This window comes from Dermochelys coriacea, chromosome 10 (genome assembly GCF_009764565.3).
Source record: "Dermochelys coriacea isolate rDerCor1 chromosome 10, rDerCor1.pri.v4, whole genome shotgun sequence".
NCBI classification, from domain to species: Eukaryota; Metazoa; Chordata; order Testudines; family Dermochelyidae; genus Dermochelys; species Dermochelys coriacea.
In genome coordinates, this window is record NC_050077.1 from 33,259,034 (window position 1) to 33,278,600 (window position 19,567).

The 19,567-nt window shown below is 45.1% G+C and overlaps 1 protein-coding gene across 2 annotated transcripts in view; it reads right to left on the reverse strand.

The window, feature by feature from the left end:
• HMOX2 (heme oxygenase 2) overlaps nucleotides 1–9,119 on the reverse strand; it is a 34,263-nt gene extending 25,144 nt beyond the window's left edge. The window contains exon 1 of one of the 2 annotated variants that reach the window (XM_038419832.2): nucleotides 8,981–9,119. The gene's annotated coding sequence lies outside the window, so the exon portion shown is untranslated. The remainder of the gene's footprint in view (nucleotides 1–8,980) is intronic. The other variant, XM_043493188.1, reaches the window with a different exon arrangement.
• Nucleotides 9,120–19,567: the final 10,448 nt, after the last annotated feature.

Consider the following 19,567-nt stretch of genomic DNA (forward strand, 5'->3'; position numbering starts at 1 on the left):
TGTTTGCCCATCCATAAAAAGCAAACTATACCCGACTCATGAATTTGAGGCTTGTAAAGCTCTGAGATCCATTGATTAAGAATGCTTGTGCCCAACATTTGTACGGTCTTCTCTCTATCATTTCTGTTTTGTGCTAAGGTAATAACGGTCCTACTTTACTGAGTCCCAAAGAACCATGAGTATTTGTGTCATATCCCATTCATTCTATCAGGTTTCAGAGTAGCAGCCGTGTTAGTCTGTATTCGCAAAAAGAAAAGGAGTACTTGTGGCACCTTAGAGACTAACAAATTTATTAGAGCATAAGCTTTCGTGAGCTACAGCTCACTTCATCGGATGCATTCTATGAAACTTATTAAAGATAATATTACCATAATGCCTCATTCCAGAGAGGCTAGTGATGAACTGCTCAGAAGCTGGTCTAGTAGTGAGGGGACTAAGACTGCAAGATCAAAACCCCAAGTTTGTCCAGGTATTGTCTGGTATGAGCAGAGCAGAAACTGAGCAGTCTGGTGCAGTGATCTCTGTATAGTGCTATCGATGTTCGAATTAATACTAAATGGGTATAATACTCTAACAAAACAAAAACAACAACAACAAAAGCCATTTAATACTACAAGATTTTAAGCAGGAACAAGTATTAGAGCAAGACTAGAGAAAGGTTAGACACTTCTGAACAAGAACATCTGCATCTCCAGCTAGGGCAAAAGCTATCAGCCAGGCTTGTCAATCCACATGCTTCTGCATACAGTCTAATCAACAGCAAGTCAGGAAAGAAAATCCCTGATGCAGAAGAGGATTATGAGAACTTTACACCTTCCTTTCTAGTATGGAATTGGTCACAGACAGGATGCCCAACTGGGATACCTGCCTAGGCAGATCTTTGGCCTGCACCAGCATGCAAGTTCCTATGGGAACCAGTATAGAATAATTTTGCACAGAGGCATGAAATGGCAGCACTTCCAACCCCAAATTACAGCTTCTAACCCAAAGTAGTTTTAGATAACTTGCAGAATAAAGAATGGGTGTTTCCACACACTGCCCCCTGCAACCCGCATTGAAGGGGCGGGGGAGGGAATATTGTACTTCAGGGACATGTTTCTAACTAAGTCTCAGACATGTGCCGCTGACCAGACAGGAAGGAGCAGTAATTTCTTCAGAGTGCAATAGCAATGTCCCCTGCCAAGTTGCCTATTGAGTGAAGTGAGACAGCCCGTGTTACAGGTTCCCTGGCCAGGTCAGAGATGAGGCTACTAGGCTAAGAATGGCGTTACTTTGCAGTAAGAAAAGGAGTACTTGTGGCACCTTGGAGACTAACAAATTTACTTACTTTGCAGTGTTTCAGTCACAAGCACTGTAACAAAATTCTATATATTTTTCCTTAGTCAATTTTGCCCAGTGATTCAGTGACAACAAAAAACAAAGCACAGTTAAGGTTAATTTTGCTGTCCTGTTCATAAAAATCACATGGGAGGTACCAATGAGTGTTGAGGCAAGGCCTTGTGCAACTATACTATTTGATTGGCCAGCTTTCTAATGCTTTTGATACATATTACATCAAATTAAATCCTCCACTGTTTTAACAGGAAGCTTCCATCAAGCCAGATGTGCCCAAGAGATATCAAGTGGGGCCAGTAACAGACAGTTACAATGCATTAAACAATTCAACTACGTTGGTAACAAGTCTCAATACATAGCAGTTATGACAAATGTGTTATTCATGTATCTCACAATGGAAGCATTACAGCGAGGTGGGGATAGTAAGAGGTCTCAGAGAAATGCCATTTTCAAAGCTCTTTACAGAACTAAATTTGGACAGAGTTAGAGGCGAGTTAGAGTTAGGCTGATGCCAGTTCTTTACACTTGTGTGTACTGTGAACAGCACACTGATTGTAATAGATCCTAGAATACTATAAAATACTTCCATACTGAAGGACCTTAAAAGTCCTTTACTAACAATTACAGTAAACAAAGGATATCTTCCATCTACCCGTTAACTGCAGCCATCTCCGAGATGGAACATGCAATCATCTAACCACACTACACAATAGTGTAGGATGATGGGGAATGCTATCCAAAGGAAATTGAAGGGTAAATTTAGGAAGACGGAATGATTACTAACATTGCAATTCAGTCAGAATACTGCACTAATAGCCATATTACTCGTTGATAAAGAATTCTGCGAACCTTTTCACCAGTCAGTACCTTGATTTATATCTTATCCAAAGGACAGCATTTCCAGCAACACAGTGCCCCAAAGTATAATACGGGGCATTGGTTCAGTACTGTGGAAGAAAAGCACCAGTACCACTTTCTGACACACACACACACACACACACACACACACACACACACACACACACACACACACACAGAGGAATAAACAATTTACTACTTCCAAGGGCCGACTAGCACAACCCTGAATAGTGCGCAAAATATGCCAGTAGCACCACAAGGTGAGGTGGCTGCAGGCAGCACAGAAGGTTTTGTGTTGGGTTTGAAAGAAAACAAAGATTCTTCCTCATTTAGCTGATGCCACACCAGATTAGAAGTAACCTCCGACAGTGGAAAGCAGGCCAGATGTGGCAAAACTGAAACAGGAAGAGACCACAAAGGACCAAGAAGATAGCAATTTTGTTGAAGATAAGAAACCAAAGTAGGTTCCTCCACAACAGAGGTGAAAGGATAAAATTTGCACGTATACGTAAGTAGCGAGGCTGCAACATTCTGAATGAAGCTACTCCAATTCTCTGAGAAAAGCTAACAAAACAAGCACACACTAGCCTGGGGAGTCCAGTTACCCATGGAAACCTGTACATGATTACCTATTTGACAATATAGTTTACAGTTACCAGACTTGCCATAGAAGATCAGTTCCATCATCTCTTTTGAAACCATAGGATACAAGATGGGCAGAAGAACTTTTTAATGGCCCCAAAAAAAAAAAAGGGGGGGGGTAGAATGTGACAAGGCTTTCCAGGATATCATGGGAAGGTGTTATTTTAGCTCTAGTATGGCAGCTAGAACTTTGCTTCCTCACATGATTGTGTCTCCTCCAGGCCCACGTGTACAGTGTTGAGTTGGCCAGATACATCATAGGGGTACGACACTTTCCATAAAAATATAAAACATAAAACAGCCACAGCCAGAAATAGGAAACTGGACGTGATGAAGCAGTGACCTAACCTTTTATTGTTCTCATTTATTGGGAACAGGTGGAAGGTTTCCTGTGATTGCTAAGGGTGGATATTTGTGGACCTTCCCATCCTCTATTCAAGATCCTGGGAAGGACCACATCTGGGATGGATTCTTCCTTGTCTCTGTATAAATAAGAGGCCATCTTTAACTCCTAAATGGTAGAGGAGTAAGCTGTTAAATCATCTGGTTGGACTAGATACTTACTAAGGTCAACACTAAACAACAAAAACAGGCCAACTGGATAAATTCAGAGATGTATGCCTACAACTGATTTCAGAATAAGGATATTCCAAAAAGACATTTCTAGTACAGCAGCCAGTTTCCCCAGCAGTCAGCTGGAGTTCAACCGCAGAGGTCTCCTCTGACTAGCAGTGATTGTGCAAAGAGGAACACATCTATGAATTGTGATTGCATACTGAAATGCTGACAAAGGGGAAAGTTGGAAATCCTGCAACAACATTTTAAAAATCACAGTCATTATTGGTTTATTTTGAAGTTGTCAAAGTACATCTTGTGGTTTGACTAGACACCAGAAGGATAATCCCATTGAGGAAGCTAAATTCCCAGCAGCAGTTTTTTGCTGTTTACTGTAGGAAAATATTTGTGCTGCTAGGCCATAAATTATGGTTTACTCTGGATTAGTTACCCACTGCTCAAGCAGTCCTCATTATGATTGATGCACTGGCATATTAGAAATTTAACCAGGCGTAGCACTGTAGTTGTGCCAACCAATTTCACTGCAGTGAGAAGACTGCTGTTGCTAGGCCCTGAATGATTTCCAGAAATAAGGCATGTAGAAAAGAGCAATGCACTATTTGTATCTTGTTAATGGATTACCATGGTTAGCAGATTAAATACATTTCTAGTGTCCCATTGCCTCCGTTTCCTGAGTAGTACATTTTTATAACTGTTTATGGATAAAGATAAAAATATCAACCCATTTGAGTCATTTATTCAATAAGAAATCAGGCAGTGTGGTTTCTGGGCATTTCTACTTGCATTGATATGGCACTTTACAAAGTCAACTAATCTGTCTTCTCAATACCCCTATGACGTAAACAAGAATTATCCTCATTTTATAGGAGGAAGAGAGATTAGTACTTGCCAAAGAGCACATAGGATGTTTGTGTCAGCATAGGAATTGGAACTCTGGAGCTGCTGATTCCTGGCCCTTTGTTCAAGCCATTATTTAAAAAGCTGCAGTCCAATTAAAAATAAAATATAAACTGCCCAGCAGCTATTGCTTCTCACTGAGAGACAAAGGCTTAGAACTAAAGGGACAGCTATGAACTGTGTTTCAGGACATGCGCGTTGAAGGTCAATTTACTGTTTGGAATCATATCATGGCAGACATTAACAGAGTCAGCCAAGCACTCTCCACTGTCCTCTAGGACTGGAAACATCAGCTCTAATAGAAAGTGAGGAATTTTAAGACGGGGATAGCAAAATGTTATCCTTGAACTTTACTATATTGCCCACAGTTGCCCAAACCTTGGTTCTTACATGGCACCCATCACAGTGGAATCCAAATGTTTCATAAAAAATAGATTTCAGAGTAGCAGCTGTGTTAGTTTGTATTCGCAAAAAGAAAAGGAGTACTTGTGGCACCTTAGAGACTAACAAATTTATTAGAGCATAAGCTTTCGTGAGCTACAGCTCACTTCATCGGATGCATTTGATGAAGTGAGCTGTAGCTCACGAAAGTTTATGCTCTAATAAATTTGTTAGTCTCTAAGGTGCCACAAGTACTCCTTTTCTTTTTACAAAAAATAGAGTATACAAAGATATTTAACTCTTTCTTTTAGTCAACTGGGACCAGATGTGTGTGTTAAGTTATTATGGGAAGGCTTGGTTGAAGTGGGTTTTGCAGTTCGATCAGAAAATGCCGACATTCACAGTCATACAAGAGCTCATTCCAAACTCTCAGGCTGTTAATGAGAAAGCTCAGCCTTCTACATACAAGAGTTCAATTCTTGAAACTGACAGTTCCAGTGCAACTTGACTATCATAGGAGTTCCTGATTTTGCTGCAGAAAGTGGTCCCTGTACAGATATGGATCAATCTCATGGTGGACTTAAGATGAGAACTGAAAAATGATGAGTCAAATCTAAGTTAACATGGAACCAAATGCAGAGAACAGCAAGGATTTTTATGCTCTTGGCTGCTTGCGTTGTTGAGAAGCCTCATTGTTGCATCCTGTGTCAAGTCTTCATGTTTTATTTTTTAGATTGCAATGAAATTGTCAATTTTCTGTATGATATCAGACCTGGACATGTGATGAGTTGATTACAACAGGAGTGGGTGGAGTTCTTGTCAGCTGTAGATTAACAATCAGAGGGTAAACACCCTCAAAAGAAGGTGATGTTATAGAAGTGGAGAGTTCTTCAAAAATATTTTCTATCAATTAGCTTCAGCTCAGTCTTTCCAAGAATTAGCTTCAGCCAGCTACAGGGCACTTAGAACTTAAAGAAGGTGCCATCTAGTACTGATGTCGAGGCAACAAAAGGGATCTGTCCTCTTATTGATGACTTGAAGAAGAACGTATGGGCTTTTTTAAAATGATTTGCTTTTAAATGAAGCTGGAAGGGTATATTGAACGGGGGTCCCACAGGGATCAGTTCTGGGTCTGTTCAATATCTTCATCAATGATTTAGATAATGGAATGGAAAGTATATTTATAAAGTTTGTGAACAATACCAAGCTGGGAGAGTTTGCAAGTGTTTTGGCGGACAGGATTAAAATTCAAAATGATCTGGACAAACTGGGAAAATGGGATGAAATTTAATAAGAACAAATGCAAAGTACTCCACTCAGGAAGGAACAATCCATTGTATAAATACAAAATGGAAACAACTGCCCAGGAAAGAGTACTGCAGAAAGGGATCCGGGGATCACAAGCTAAATATGAGTGAACGGAGTAACACTGTTGTGCAAAAAACCCCCCAAAAATGCAAACATTCTGGGACGTATTAGCAGGAGTGTTGTAAGCAAGACACAAAGTAATTCTTATGCTCTACTGTGCACTGATTAGGCCTCATCTGGAGCACTGTGTCCAGTCCTGGGCACCATATTTCAAGAAAGATGTGGACAAATTGGAGAAAGCAGAGAAGAGCAACAAAAATGATTGAAGGTCTAGAAAACATGACTGTGACAGGGTACTGGGCAAGGGGTTGCAGATCCAGCCCTCTGTCACACCCGCTCCTTGTTAGAGGAACAAATTAGAGCAGGCTGGAGATAACCTGGCCCTAACTGGGGAGACAGACAGCTGCTACCTAATTAGTCAGAGACTGCATAAAAGCCTTCAGAGAAGGAAGCCAGGAGATAGCAGGAGAAAGGAAAAATTGAAGGAATGGAAGTTAGAGGGTAGCTCTCCCCCCCATAGACAGCGAAGGGTTACTTGCACATGGTGAAACAGTGGTGGGAACAAGCCTGAGAACAAAATGCATCAGTGGTTACTAAACCGAGCATCTCAACGTGACTTTATGAACCTGGCAGAAGTCAAGGGGGCCCTGCTACAATAACCTATGGGGGGAGATTGAAAAAATTGGGTTTGTTTACTCTAGAGAAGAGAAGGTTATGGAAGGACATGATCACAGTATTCAAGTACATAAAAGGTTGCTACAAGAAGGAGGGACAAACGTTGTTCTCCTTAACCTCTGAGGATAGAACAAGAAGCTTTGGGTTTAAACTGCAGCAAGGGCTGTTTAGGTTGGACCTTAGGAAAAACCTGTTGTCAGCGTGGTTAAGCACTGGATTAAATTGCCTAAGGAGGTTGTGAACTCTCAATCGTTGGAGATTTTTAAGAGCAGGTTTGACAAACACCTGTCAGGGATGATCTAGATAATATTTAGTCCTGCCATGAGTGCAGGGGACAGGACTAGATGACCTCTCAAGGTCCCTTCCAATCCTACAATTCTATGCTTCTATAAGTGCACCCTCTCTTCCATGCATTATACTTGTCAAATGTTTGCTCATTCAGAGCTCTCCTCTTACCATGAAGAGATTTTAGTCTGACTTTATAAAACAGACATGAACCTCAGGACAAGTGCTCCAGTGAAGATTTGGGAGGGGAAAAGCCACAAACATGCAACCCTGCTTTCAAAGCCTTAATGAGCGCAGCTGGAAGAGAGCAAAACAGTATCACCTTCCTTCACCCTCATGGACATGGAGAAATGACAGTACAAGGACTTGGTATTTTCCATATTTACATTTTTAAAAAAATCTCCATGAACATCCTCCCCTAACTTGTCAGTTTTACAGTCCAAAACCAGTATGTCACGTAGTAACACAAACTTAATATTCAATGGAATCCATTTAACTCAGGGCTAAATTGTGATGTCCCACAGTGTTGGGTGTTTGGACTTTTAAGTTAAGATGTGACATGCATGTAGAAATGTACACAACAGCCATTTCATTTTACTGAAAAAGAAGAAAAAGTCAGAGATTGCTCTCCCCCCTTCACCTTTACATTAATTCTGTAGTTCCCAGGAAACTGAATGGCATCAAAACTTTATGTGAAGAGTACATCAGATCCTCTTGCACCCAGATCCAGACATGTAACAGTGAGATTAGTCCCAGACTTTTAGTGACAAGAAAAATCAAATCATTTCTGTTCTTAATTTCAGATTATGCATATGCCCTCTTGTGTGTTTTATGGGAATGATTTAAGCAATAATGATAAGGAGGAGCGCACATCTTCACAGCCAGTGACCCAGGGAGACTCATCAGAGAGAAAAGCAGTACTTGTGGCACCTTAGAGACTAACAAATTTATTAGAGCATAAGCTTTCGTGAGCTACAGCTCACTTCATCGGATGCATTTGGTGGAAAAAATGCATCCGATGAAGTGAGCTGTAGCTCACGAAAGCCTATGCTCAAATAATTTGGTAGTCTCTAAGGTGCCACAAGTACTCCTTTTCTTTTTGCGAATACAGACTAACACGGCTGCTACTCTGAAACCTGTCATCAGAGAGAGTCAGTGACCAAAAAACAGAGGAGGAAGAGAAAAAACAAACAGTCTACTCCCAGAGACCAACAGCTGGGCAGCCAGTGTGACAGGTGATGGACATAGAAGCTGAAGCATCCCAAGAGAAGCGTTTCCTCAAACTCCGAGAAATGGCACCGCCCTTTCCATTAAGGCAGGGGCAGCAAAAGCTGCGCCCCGCCCCGCCCCGCCCCGCCCCGGGAGACAGGAGAGGCACCAGCCACTGGGCCGTGACAAGAGGACGGAGGCGCTCGCGCAGACAGGGCTGTCCAGCCCCAGGCGCGTGCCCGGTGACCCCCCCCCAGACGGGCAGGCGGGATGATCTCACGCCGGCAAGTCTCGTCAGGCCTGTCAAGGTCTCCACCTGCCCTCCTCGGGCCGAGGCGACGCGGTTCCCAGCCGAGGCGGTTACCGCTCCCGGCTACGGGCCCAGGCCGCTCCGCCTGTCACCTCGCGCGCTCCGGGCTGCACGTCGGTTGCCAGGGGCGCAGCTCCGCGGAGCCAGCACCCCACGCCCCCGCCTGTCCCACCCGGGCTCCGAGGGACGCCCGCCCTCGATCACTCCCCAGCCAGAGGCGGCTCCGGGCAGCGAGCGGCAGCCACCCGCGGACACGGCTCCGTGGCGGGCGGGCTGAACGCTGCTCGCCGCGCCACCACCTGTCGGGGGCCCCGAGCCTCTTCCGCACCGCCCGCCCGCCCGGCGGGGCGCACGCCGAGGCTGGGGCCGCACGGGCGGCGGGCAGGGCACCAGCCTCACCCCGCGGCGCCGAGCCCCGCTAGGCTAATCCCGCCCGCCACTCACCCGCAGCAGCTCCGGCCTCGCTCCCCTCAGCGCCGCAGCCGCCTCTGCCGGCCGGAAAAGGTGGGACAAAGGCCTATCGGGGTAATTAATTATTCAGGAGAAGGCGGGGCACCGGCGAGTTTCAGCCCGGGCCGACGTCACTGGAGCCCTGACGTAACAGTCCCCACCCCTTTACAGAGGCCCCGCCCCTCATTTGGCCTATAGCCTATAGCCCTTTGATCGGGAACTTCCACGTACCCTCTCTGGCTTTGCCGCTCCTGGGTGGCACCCTGCGCTCCCACCTGCTCTCTTGCCCCAGCCAATAAGCTGTCCCTGATTGTCATCATTAATGAGTACCCAGAGTTCCCTATCAGGGCTGGGGCTTCACTGCAGTAGGTACCATACACATAGCCTAGAATAAAGTCTCTGCCCTTTTCGGTCCAGCCCCCCATAATTTGTTGTAAAAATCACAGGCAAGTCCTGGGCTTCCATGAATTTTATTTATTGCCCCAGACCTGTCTCTGATATTTACTAAAAATAACTGTGATAAAATCATCTTAACCATAGCAATGTAGGGCTGGAAGGGACCTTGAGTGGTCAAGTCGAGCCCCCTCCACTGGGGCAGGACCAAATAACTTAGATCAGCCCTGCCCTGACAGGTGTTTGTCCAAGCTGTTTTCCATAGGCTCCCTTGGAAGCCTATGCTGGAGCTTAACTGCCTTTACAACTTGAAAGCTTTCTCTTAATATCTAACCTAAACCTCCCTTACTGCAGATAAAACTCATTACCTCTTGTCCTAACTTCAGTGGAAAGACAAGTGATCACTGTCCTCTTTATAACAGCCCTTAGCATATTTGAAGACTGTTTTCAGGTGCCGTCTGTTTTCTTTTCTCAAGCCTAAACATGCCCACTTTCTTAACCTTTCCTCAGAGGTCAGGTTTTCTAAACCTTTTATTATTTCTGTTGCTCTCATTTGGACTCTAGTCTTTCCACCTTTCCTAAAGTGTGGTGTCCAGAATTGGACACAATACTCCAGCCGAGGCCTCACCAGTGCTGAGCAGAGCAGTACAATTACCTCCCATGTTTTATGACACTAGTGTTAATACCTCCCATTAGCCTTTTTTTGCAACTACATCACACTGGTGACTCATATTCAATTTGCAATCCACTATGCCCCCCAGATCCTTTTCAGCAGTACTACCACCCAGCCAGTTATTCCCCATTTTGTAGTTGTACATTGGATGTGTCCTTCCTTCATGAAGTACTTTGCATTTGTCTTTATTGAATTTCAACTTGTTGATTTCAGACCACTTCTCCAATTTGTCAAGGTCATTCTGAATTCTAATCCTCCCCTTCAAAGTGCTTGCAACCCATCCCAGCTTGGTGTCACATGCAAATTTTATAAGCGTACTTGCCACTTCGTTATCCAAGTCATTAATGAAAATATTGAATAGTACCGGACACAGGACTGATCCCAGAGGGATCCCACTAGATACACTCTCCCAGTTGAACAGTGAACTATCGATAACTACTTTTTGGGTATGGCCTTTCAACACATTGTGCATCCACCTTACAGTAATTTCATCTAGACCACATTTCCCTGGTTTGCTTATGAGAATGGCATGGTGGATTGTGCCAAAAGCCTTACTAAAATGAAGATATATGACATCTACTGCTTTCCCTCATCCACTAGGCCAGTAACCCTGTCAAAGAATTGCATCATGACAGGTTTCAGAGTAGCAGCCGTGTTAGTCTGTATTCGCAAAAAGAAAAGGAGTACCCGTGGCACCTTAGAGACTAACAAATTTATTAGAGCATAAGCTTTCGTGAGCTACAGCTCACAGTGAGCTGTAGCTCACGAAAGCTTATGCTCTAATAAATTTGTTAGTCTCTAAGGTGCCACGGGTACTCCTTTTCTTCCTGTCAAAGAAGGAAATGATGTTGGTTTGGAATGATTTGTTCTCACAAATCCATGATGGCTAGTCCTTATAAGCCTATTATTTTCCAGGTGCTTACAAACTGATTGTTTAATAATTTTTTCCAGTATCTTTCCAGGTATCAAAGTTATGCTGACTACTTTATAATTCCCTGGGTCCTCTTTCTCCCCCTTTTTGAAGACAGGTACTATCTCTTCTGGGACCTCACATGTCCTCCAGGCACAGTTGCCAACTTTCACTTGGTAAATAAGTACCCCGACTTTCACAATAAACCAAAAATCAAGATAATCCCATTTCAAAACAAGCCAATCCCTAAGAACCCCAACGCTCTATGTCTGGGACCATGGTGGGCCCGCTATGCACCCTTGACTCTCTCCCCCCTTCCTCCTACTTGCCCCTTGTCCCTGCTTGCCGGAAGCTGATGAAAAAAAAAAAAAGCTACAAGCCAAACAAGAAACAAGCTACAAGCCAAAAAACTAGCCAACAAGCAACTCACAAGCCAATTAAGCCAAAAACAAGCCCAATTTCTGTGTGGGGTTTTTTTTTTTGGGCAGGTTTGGCATGTCTGCTTCCAAGAGTTCTCAAACAGTTCTGAGATTGCTTCAGCTGGTTCCTTAAGTACCCTAGGATGAATGTCATCAGGACCTGCTGACCCAAGTACATCTAACTTATCTAAATATTCTTTAATCCTGGTTTTTTCCCCTATTTTGGCTCATGGGCCTTCCTCTTGTTAATATTAATTGTATTGTCTGGTCACCATTAACCATTTTAGTGAAGACTGAAGCAAGATAGGCATTAAACACCTCAGCTTTCTTGATGTCATTCATTATAGCGCGCCTTCCCTTTTAAGTAGAGGAATCTACACTTTCCTTTGTCTTTCTCTTACTCCTAATTAAAGAACTTCTTTATGACCTTTATGCCTTTTATGACCCTTGCTAAGTTAACTCATTTTGTGCCTTAGCCTTTCTGATTTTGTTCCTACAGGCTTGTGCTGTTCTTTTGTATTTCTCCTTAGCAATTTGTCCATGTTTCCATTTTTTGTAGGATTCCCTTTGATTTTCAGGTCATTAAAGAGCTCCTGATGGAACCATATTGGCCTCTTAATAGTCTTCCTGTCTTTCCTTTGCAGCAGGATAGTTTGCAGTTGTGCCTTTAATGTTGTCTCCTTGAGAACCAGCTAGCTATCCTGCACTCCTTTTTCCCTTAGATTTCCTCCCCATGGGACTTTATCTACCAGTTCTTTGAATGAGTTTGCTAAAGTAAGTTTTTTTGAAATCCAGCAGCCTTATTCTGCTGCTCTCACTCCTTCCTTTCCTTAGAATCATGAAATCTATCACTTCAGAGTCACTTTCACTCAAATTGCCTTCCACCTTCAGATTCACTACCAATTTCTCCTTGTTCATCAGAATCAAATCTAAAATGACTGTCCCCCCGGTTACTTCCTCCACTTTCTGGAGCAAAACATTGTCCACAATACGTTCCAAGAACTTACTGGAAATTTTGTGTTTTCCCATGTTACATTTCCAGCAGATTTCTGGGTAGTTAAAATCCCCCATTATTACTAGGTTGTGTGTTTTGGATATTTCTGGAATCCTCTGCCCTTAGTGAATTCCTTGGCCCCATGCTTCTCTACCGCCCTGGAAGAATGCTTCCTCTCTCAAGCTCCTCGTCAGCCTCCCAGGGAAAATCCTTTCCCCTCCCCCGCTGATTTTAAACATATTAAAACAGAAGTTTACCAACTGTGGTCCTTGCAGGGCACCCACACAGAATTGGCTGGTCACATGCTGCTGGTTCTTCTTTTTTCAGCTCTTATATTCCATTAAAGAAAACTAAAAATAAACAAATACTGAAGGTGATTTGTAAGAAATTGCATCAGTTGCCATGGAGATTATATATGATTTTGTACAACAAAGAAATCAGTCTGTTTGCTAGCAAATATAGGGGGATGAGTGAAAGGAGAGGGGCAGACAATCATGCATGGGAGGTAGGCAATCGTGACTGGGGGGAAAGGCCCACAAGACACTCTTTATTAAGGGGTGGTGCCCACTATGGTGAAGGTTGCAAACACCTGAATTAGATACAGACAAGCATTTGCCATTTTACTCTCACTGATGCTCAGTTACTCAGTGACACCAGCCATCCTTTGTTCTGTATCCCTGTATCTGTTATATGTCCCTCTCTCATGGACAAGCTGTTGCTCTGATCTGAACTGTACTATATATATTCTGGCTGCATAGACTAACTGGGGCACCTAACCTGAGCCTGAGAAGAAACACTGATTCCTAACTTAGTTTCCCTGTAAATGCCACCACATGGCAGACAACCCCAGAATGCAGCACCGTCCCTGTTCCTTCCCCAAGTGCAGAGTCCAGCTGGCCAAGGAGACTCAGAGGAGGAATTAATCAAACAGTGAGTTTGGCAGGGCAAATCTATTTCTCCTAGTGTTTATAAGGAACCAGAAGCAAGAGGCCAGTTCTCATTTTCCAGCTGAGTTTGCAGGCACTGACAATCGGTGTGTAATGGGAACACATGGAGTGATGTTCTGCCTCCCTGCCACTATTCAAACAGCAAACAGCATGGTTTGGGTTGAAGCTAGACACATTCAGACTGAAAAATAAGGCATACATTTTTAACAGTGAGGGATACATTTAATTAACAATTACAAGGGCCGTGATAGATTCTACCTGTGATGCTTAGGAAATAGGTCTACTTCAAAGTCTCCATGATTACCTATGGTTTGCCTAAGGACTCCTGAGTTATCAAGAGAAGGCATGAAACTGTATAAAGATGTCTTGGGTCCTGATCCTTTTTATCTCAGATCTACTTGATACTTTATGCAGGGGAAGCTTGAGTCATAAGACTGAAATCTCCAGTCCCATCTGAATCATCCTAGATATGAGCATTGGACTATAACCTATGGACTAATTCTGAAAGAACTCCCTGCAACTGCGAAGCTCACCATCTCTACCATGCAACTGATCTGAGAACTGTACTCATGTCTGTGTGTATACTGATCTTTTAACCAAAACTCTCTCTTTTCTTTTTTAATAAATTTTAGTTTAGTTAATAAGAATTGGCTTTAAGCATGTATTTGGGTAAGATCTGAAATATTCATTAACCTAGCAGGTAATGTGTCCAATCCTTTGGGATTGGTAGAACTTTCTTATCTGATTAATAAGATTTTCAGTAATCTTCAACATATTTCACTTGGGTATCTGGGTGGAGGCCTGAGGCTGGGTTGCTTTAAGGGAACTGTGTTTTGGCTTCTGGGTAACCAGTAAGGTATTGTATAAGCTGTTTTGAGGCTAGCTTGGTGGATCTAGGTACTGGAATGAGCACCAGCTTTAGGGATTATCTGCCCCATTCTTTGCAGTTCGCCCTAATTAAGTAACCCTGTCCTGGTCACAACCCTTCTACCAGCTAGTGCTGACATCAACAAAGACTGGGTTCAATATTTAGGGGTTCCTCCTAACATTACAAAACAGCTCAAGCACCCACCCAGAATGTGGGAAAACTAAACACCATCCTCGGGTGCCTCTAAGAGGCAATACTTCACCTCTTGCAAACACAGTCTGCGTATAACCAAAAAAAACCAAAACACAACTTTTATTAAAAGGAGGAGAGAACTCAGCATTAATTTGGGAAAACACCACAATTCAAAAGCGTGCAAACAATAAGTAAACATCCACCCTACAATATCTTGGGCAGTGTCCTTTGCCTCAGTTTTCCACCTTGCAGTGTGAATGTCCAACAGATGAATATCCCTTTAACACACTACTCCCCTTTTCCTTCTACTGTACCCCAACTCTCAGTGGTTGCAAGTTCAGCAAAGTCCCAGAATCCAAGGGTGCATTCATATGGGTTCATCTCCAACCCCTGAAGGGGGATAGTGGTCGGACAATTCGTCCACTGCTCATTGTGTTCTGAGGTTCTATCGCATAGCCTATTTCTTAATGATTTCAGCCATGGGCAGCATGTATAATAGGCTGGGGAAGGCTGTGCCAAGGCCCCCTACTGCTGCTAGTTGGCCCCAGCCCAGGCAGGCTGCTTCTCTTCTGGGAAGCCTGCTGGGGCTGGGCCTGGAGCTAGGGTAGCTGGGACTTCTTGGGATGGCTGGGGCCATGCCGCCCAGTGCTCCAGAGCTGGGGGGAGGGGAGACTGTGCACCACCTGCCCACTTGGCGCTCTGGGGCTAGGAAGGGAACCGCCCGCTGCCTACCGGGCACTCTGGGGCTGGAGGCGCTCGGATGACCCGAGGCTGGGAGGAGGGGGCTGGCAGCCACCAGGTGGGTGGGGGGAACCTCTGGGCTTCAGGTGTGCAACGGGACGGGTGGGGTGGGCCAGGCTGGGGGCCAGCCTCCCCAAGCCCGTGGTTCACTCACTCCCATGAGGTCAGCTCTTATTGATTTCTCGGGGTAATGGGGAACCTCACGCTGCTTCCCTCTCTATATTGCCTTTCATCACAACACTGGTTTAAGCTTCATCTCCCTAGATCACTGATTTCAGCACCAGTGATTGGTAAGCAGAAACAAGGACTACAAATTTAGTCCAATCAGCTCTGTCTTTAAACACTGGAGAAAAAAGATCAAAAGATATCTAGGACTCTTTAAACAGCAGCCACACACCACATAGGAATTCACTAAGGGCAGAGGATTCCATGTCCCCATCCTCTCTGATGTGGCCTACACGGCTAGCCTGCTTGCTTTCCTATACAGTAACTCCTTGCTTAATATTGTAGTTATGGTTCTGAAAAATGCTACTTTAAGCAAAATGATGTAAGCAAATCCAATTTCCCCATGAGAATTAATGTAAATGGGGTGGTGGGGGGCAGTTAGGTTCCAGGGAATTTTTTTTTCACCAGACAAAAGACTATATTTTATTATATATACACAGTATAAGTTTTAAACAAACAATTTAATACTGTACACAGTAATGATGATTGTGAAGCTTGGTTGAGCTGGTGGAGTCAGAGGGTGGAAAAGGGTGGGATATTTCCCAGGGAATGCCTTACTGCTAAATGATGAACTAGCACTCGGCTGAGCTCTCAAGAGTTAACACATTGCTGTTTATGTAGCCTCACACTCTACAAAGCAGCACAAATGGAGGCAGGAGACACAGTACGTGTGAGAGAGAGGGGGGGGCATTGCCCTTTTAAGTACGCTGACCCCACTCTAAGTACACTGCCTTTTTAAGTAGATGAGCAAGTTTAGACAGCAGCTGCTGCCAGTAAGCTCCCACAGTCCTGAGCCCTGTCGTGTGTCATCCCTCCCACCGTTCTATGGAGATGGGGTACAGGAGCAGGGGAAGGGGGACACCCTGACATTAGCACCCCTTTTCCCCCCACCCCTGCACAGCAAGCAATGAGGCTCCTGGGAGCAGCTCCAAAGCAGAGGGCAGGAGCAGCACAGGGCAGTGCGGGGAGGGACAACTGAACTGCCTGGCAATTGATTTTCCTGTGTGGCAGCGGTCCAGCAGGCTCTTAGGGGGGCTGCCAGTCCACCCTGGTGCCAAGCCCCCACCAGCTAGCTCTAACGAGCTGCTCTTCCTGCAAGCAGTGGACAAAGCAGGTGGCTGCCCAAACAATATTATAAGGGAGCACTGGACAACTTTAAACAAGCATTTCCTCTAACTGATCAGCAACGTAACAATGAAACAACCGGGACTATGTTAAGTGCGGGGTTACTGTATATATCTCTTTTCTTATGGGTTTCTTAATTTTGTTATAATAGATTTATAGGTGTATATTAGAGCATTTTTGGTTGTAATGCAGTGGTTCTCAAACCTTTGTACTGGTAACCTCTTTCACATAGGAAGCCTCTGAGTGTGACCCCCCCCCCCTTAAAAATTAAGAAAACCCACTTTTTTATATATTTAATACCATTATAAATGCTGGATGCAAAGCAGGGTTTGGGGTGGAAGCTGACAGCTCACAACCCCCTGAGGGGTCCCGATCCCCAGTTTGAGAACCCCTGCTGTAATGCAAGGGATCTACAGGCCACATCTTGTACGTTGAGCTAAGGCAAAGTTAGCGTACATATGTGTGGGACCTTTCACCTAGATAGGTGGTGATGAACTAAAGCCTAAGGTCCATATAGGCTGCAGCCTATAACATAGATAGATAAAGGATGCATTGAAGCAGGTTGGTATAAGGGGAATTTTATCTCAATAAAAGTCTTTAAGGCTACATTTGTCTCAGTGTGAACTGAGGGTGCGGGCTCTGGGTTGGGGCTGGGGATGAGAGGTTTGGGATGCAGGAGGGGGCTCTGGGCTGGGGCTAAGGGGTTTGGAGTGCAGGAGCGGGTTCAGCGCTGGGGCACAAGGTTGTGGTGTGGGAGGGGGTACAGGCTCTGGCTGGGGATGTGGGCTCTGGGGTGGGGCTGGGGATGAGGGGTTTGGGGTGCAGGAGGTGGCTCTGGGATGGGGCAGGGACTTGGAGTGCGGGAGGTGGTGCAGGGGGCGGGTGGGAGTTAGGGTATGGGAGGGGGTTCTGACCTGAGGCATGGGGTTCGGGCTTCAACAGGGCAGCGCTTACCTCAGGCAGCTCCCAGTTGGCAGTGCAGCAGGATTAAGGCAGGCTCCTTGCTGCTCCCAGAAGCAGCTGGCACGTCTGGCCCCTAGGCAGAGGTGCCCCAACAGTTCTGCACGGTGACCGCACCCACAGGTGCTGACCCCACAGCTCCCATTGGCCACAGTTTCCAGCCAATGGGAGCTGCAAAGCCAGTGCTGGGGCCAGGGGCAGCCTGAAGAGCTTCCCTAATCACCCCTGCACCTAGAGGCCAGACATGCTGGCCGCTTCTGGGAACTGCACAGATCCAGGGTAGGCAGGGAGCCTGCCTGAGCCCCACTGCACCGCCGACCGGACTTTTAATGGGCCAGTCAGCGGAGCTGACTGGAGCCGCCAGGGTCCCTTTTCGACCAGGCGTTCTGGTCAAAAAACGGATGCCTGGCAACCCTTAATTAGGGCAAGTTCAGTTCAGTTCTGGTGCTCTTTAGTCATACAGTAAGGATAACAACATTTCATTATCCCACGTCTAAAACTAAAGTGAATTTTAACTGAAAACAGCCACAATTGATCACTTTGGCAAAGCAGGGCTGTCTGCTGATCCCCTAGGGAAAGTAAGTGTGTCTATGGAAATACAGGCTGCTCTTGAAGACTTTTCCTGCAGTTCATTGTCATGCTCTCTGGAGTGGCTCATGATAGAGAGCCAAGCTCAGGGCAGACTCTCAAAGAGCAGGACAGACACTAGGGTGACCAGGTGTCTGGTTTTTGACCACCACTGACTGGGCCGTTAAAAGTCCGGTTGGGCGGTGTTGCGGGGCTAAGGCGGGCTAGTCCCTACCTGTCCTGGAGCACTGCACTGTGCCCCAGAAGTGGCCAGCAGGTCCGGCTCAGAGGCGGGGGCCACTTGGCTCCATGTGCTGCCCAAGGAGCCCCCCTGCACTGCAACCCCCTGCCCCAGCCCTGATCCCACCTCCTGCCCTCTGAACCCCTCAGTCCCAGCCTGGAGCCCCCTCACACACCCTGAACTCCTCATTTCTGGCCCCATCCCAGAGTCCACACCCCCAGCCAGAGCCTTCACCCCCTCCTGCACCCCAACCCAATTTTGTGAACACTCATGGCCCGCCATATAATTTCTATACCCAGATAGGGCCCTCAGACCAAAAAGTTTGCCACCCTTCATCTAGTCCTACTCCTACTGAAGTCAGTGGAGCAGGAGCAGGGCCCTGGTGTAGAAAATAAGAAATTCCTGACAGTGAAATCAATGGCACTTTAGCTGTTGAACAAACTGTCCTTTTGTGGTTTCACACAGCTGAAGTATCACATTAAAGACTTTGGACTTTACCTGCAGTGCCAGGCATAAAGCCACTTTTGACAGCATGCTCGCTTTCCATTCTCAGATCTCCCTTACAACAAGGGCCAAAATTAATAACCTTAGAAGTAGAACATTTCCTTAAATTCCTTCCTGCGGGGTATCCTCGAGCCCTTTCACATCCCCCTCCGGGGAAGAGCTGAAAAAGAAAACAAAGGAAATCAACTGTTGCCACCAGCTAATTAAACAATATGTGCACAAACCTCTTAGGACACAGAACTCCAATCCTGTTCTTAAAAAAGGTAAATTTTATTTAAAAAAAAAAAGAAAAAGAAAAATATACATCTGAAAATTCAAGCTATTGCTAGATTTAAAGAGAGAAAATACAAAAATTAAGAATCAAAAATAGCTTCCTTGAGGGTCATTTTAAAAGTTACAAGCAAAACAAAAGCACCTCAGGTTCGCACAAAGGAATCCACAAGCCATAAAGAAATAAAAGAAAAACCTAATTGCATCTTCCTAGACATTTCCTGATCTACTTACATATCTGGGGTTTTAAATGAGTAGTTTCTAGGTATTATCTGATGATTTTTCATACCTGGCCCAAGCTCTTACAGAATAGCTGCAGTGTTCCTTCTCTCCAGGAGAACAATAGACAGACAGACAAAGGGGAATTTTTTTCCCCAATTTTAAAAAGTTTTAGCCTTCCCATTGGTTATTTTGGTCAGGTGCCCACTCCTTTCCTTTTACCTATGCAGGGAGACTTTTTTAACCCTTTACAGGTAAAGCAAGTAGAGAACAACTACCCAAGAGGGATTTTATAGTTAACTGGCTGGCTGGGTGTCCACGAAAGGGGAGGGG